We start from the raw sequence: 3,690 nt of genomic DNA on the forward strand, positions 1-3,690 counted from the left end.
AACCCGTGATGTGGACACTTAACCAACAACTCCTTGAAGCACTCCCATGTCTCGTAAAATGACTCTCCTTCCTTCTGGCGAAACTCCTGAATCATGCTCCTCAGACGAGCGGTTTTAGAGGGAGGAAAATATTTGCCTAAGAATTTCTCTCGCATCCCAGCCCAGGTAGTAATGGATCCAGCAGGAAGAGACTCTAACCAAGCATGAGGTCGATCAGTGAGTGAGAATGGGAAAAGACGTAACTTGCAGGCGTCCTCGCTAACGCCTTGCTCCTGAAATGTGTCACAGATAGCTGAAAAACGAGAGATGTGGACATTTGGGTCCTCGGACGGTAACCCATGGAACTGGACGGTGTTCGTAACCATCGAGATGATCTGGGGTGGAATCCGCCAGCTATTTACGGCAATAGCAGGGCGGGTGATACTGGATCGAGCATTGGCCGCGTTCGGCCTGGCGTAGTCAGCGACGACTCTCCTAGGAGGGGGATCGGCATCACCCATAGTGAAAGTAGAAGATGAAGTGTGTACCTGACTAGCTCGGAAAGTGCGAAGGCGCTCGTGGAAATCTCGCTCGGGCTCAGACGAAGCAGCAAACGAAGGTGGCCCCTGTGAACGAGTGTGGTGCATACAATGAGAAGAAATCTAATCTAAGTACTAAAGAAAATCTAACCCTAAAGGCACAAATTGCAAGCAAAAGGCACCTAAAGGCAATGAAAATCTATGAAAGCAAATAAACAACTAAATAGACGACTCGGGTCGTTCTCTAAAGTGCCAGTGTCCCCGGCAACGGCGCCAAAAACTTGATGTGTGAAAATGTGTATATTAAATTCAAACAAGTTTTAAAAGGGAATCACAACCTAAACCACACACAATCGGCAAGTGCACCGGTCGCAGTGTAGTGTAGATGGCAAGACCGGATATCAATCCGTGGACACTATATGCAAACCCTAGATAATAAACCTCTGTCGAATAGATAGTCCATTTTAAGTTCGATTTTGAGATGGTTTTTAATAATTAATTAATAACTAAAAGCAAACACAAGACACGACACAGGCAGACAAAACAAGCACGCGAGCGAATGGTGATCAAATATATATGAGATAAAGGCTACCTAGGCAAAGAATCCCTAGAATCATGCAATGCTAGTGTGACAGTGACAATGGTTAAATATCTATTTCCCTCAATTGACCCCCCCGCTAGAGATGTCCCAAGTAAGAAAGCAGGACTAAGTGTGAAGTGCTAGAACGGACCGGCTCGAGCTATCGATACCAAATCCTACGAAATTAGAACCCTTTGACCTCGGAAACAGTGATGTTGAGAGAGGATTCCAAAATCGCAAAGCAGACCTAACTTAGATCATTGAAATCCTAGGAAACCCTAAACGCGATGAAATAAACAAGCCCGAGCTATCGGTCACCCAATCTACCCAACAACGATTAGCTAATAACCTAGCTCACCTTTATCGTCTTTCGAGTCAAAAGATGAGGATGCAAGTTTTAGTAAATCAATTTTAATTATTAGTTGAATTGGTCAATTTCTCAACACAATACCCAAACCGAAAACCCTAAGATTAACGATTCAAATTAAACTCTAAGTCTAGGGGGAATTTCTTCGTGCCTAAACCGCTGAATTCATCAACCAAAAATCAATTAACATACACCAACATGCAATACCAAGATCAAAATCAAAGTCAAATCATGTAAATCACACCAATTAACCGAAATCAAGTCACAACCGCATTACAATCAACTAGTTCATCAAAACCTAGGTAGTTGTGAAGTTTAGCTACTCATAATATTCGATAAAACAACTGAACAAAGTCTGAAAACAACTGGAAACATAGTTCAAAGCGAAAAGAAACCGAAAAACCAATGTTAAGCGAACCCAATACGCTCCAAACTCGAACCGAAAGCTTCCAACACCTTTGCACGGCTCCAATATGCTCCAAAATCGCCCCAATGTGCTCCAATGCCGTCTGGTATGCGAATGATCTCAACCCTAATCGGCTGCAATGGTTTTATAACAATTTTGCGAAATACGATCCCCTTACGGACCGTATGGCTGACCTCTTGCGGTCCGTAAGGGATCAGGGTAAACTGGGCGCGCGCTTCCTCCTTGCGGACCGTAAAGACCAGGTCTTACGGTCCGTAAAGGGTCCTGTACAGCCATTTTTGTCTTTTTCCTTACATTTCCGACACGTCTTTCCGTGTTACTTTCGCTGTACCATAATCCTTCCGTTTTCATCGCGAAATCAGCAGGTTCGTCAGTAATTCCTGCAAATCCATAATTCGAACGATTAAGTACCCAAATCGCGAGAAAACCACATTCAAAATCGTCAAAACGTAGGGAATTCGACACGTAAAATATGTATAATTATGAACATATCACGAAGCTTATGCTAAACTGGGAGAAGTGTCACTTCATGGTAACAGAAGGTATAGTATTAGGGCATAAGATTTCAAGAGGGGGTATAGAGGTAGATCGTGCGAAAATAGATACCATTAGTAGGTTGCCTCCACCCACGAGTGTTAAGTCGATTAGGAGTTTTCTAGGGCACGCGAGCTTCTATAGACGCTTCATTAGGGATTTTTCGAAAATCACCCGCCCCATTACCCGCTTGCTAGAGAAAGATGTTCCATTCGTCTTTGAGGAGGAGTGTCTTAAGGCCATCAACTTTTTGAAGGCACAATTGGTTAGTGCACCTATTCTTATCTCGCCCGACTGGAGCTTGCCCTTTGAGCTCATGTGCGATGCGAGTGACTATGTCGTTGGAGCGGTTTTAGGACAAAGAAAGGATAAGCACTTCCACCCCATCTACTATGCAAGCAAAACACTCAATGATGCTCAAGAAAACTACAATACCACGGAGAAAGAGCTTTTAGCCGTAGTTTTCGCTTTTGATAAATTCCGCTCATACCTCGTTTTGTCCAAGACCATAGTTTTCACCGATCATTCCGCCTTACGTTTTCTCTTTCAAAAGAAGGACACTAAACCCCGACTCATTCGGTGGATTCTTTTGCTTAGTGAGTTTGATATTGAGATTAGGGACAAGAAAGGGGCCGAAAATGTAGCGGCCGATCACTTATCGAGGCTAGAGGATCCCAAGAGGGAAGAGATTCGTGAGGAGGAGATTGGAGATACGTTCCCTCACGAGTCTATAGAGTTTATTGAGGCCGAAAAAGAGGGATTGCCATGGTTTTGCGATTTAGCAAATTATCTCTCTAGTGGCAATGTTGTGAAAGGGATGTCACATCAACAAAGGAAGAGATTGTTTAGTGAGGCGAGGAAATATGTTTGGGATGATCCGTTTCTTTTTAGGATAGGAGGAGATAGAGTCCTTAGACGTTGTGTGTCGAGAGAGGAGGGTTGGAACATTATCAAGCATGTGCATGAAGGCCTTACGGGAGGGCATCATGGTGCCCACGCCACCGCCCAAAAGGTATTTGATTGTGGTTTCTATTGGCCTACCGTTCTTAGAGACGCCGAGGAGTTCGTGAAGATGTGTGATGCATGTTAACGAACCGGAAACATTTCCGCCAAAGATGAGATGCCTCAAAATCCAATACAAGTAGTAGAGGTTTTTGATGTTTGGGGCATCGATTTCATGGGACCCTTCCCAAACTCCAAAGGAAACCGTTACATACTTGTGGCCATCGATTACGTTTCCAAATGGGTTGAGGCTCAAGCTCTT

The 3,690-nt window shown here is 44.0% G+C and overlaps 1 non-coding gene across 1 annotated transcript; it reads left to right on the forward strand.

Moving 5' to 3' along the window:
* Positions 1 to 107, forward strand: LOC118486189. The gene has a single exon (XR_004878044.1). It is a non-coding gene; the product is annotated as a small nucleolar RNA R71 (small nucleolar RNA).
* The last annotated feature ends 3,583 nt before the right edge of the window (positions 108 to 3,690 follow it).

The sequence above is a fragment of the Helianthus annuus genome, chromosome 13 (assembly GCF_002127325.2).
Source record: "Helianthus annuus cultivar XRQ/B chromosome 13, HanXRQr2.0-SUNRISE, whole genome shotgun sequence".
NCBI classification, from domain to species: domain Eukaryota; kingdom Viridiplantae; phylum Streptophyta; class Magnoliopsida; order Asterales; family Asteraceae; genus Helianthus; species Helianthus annuus.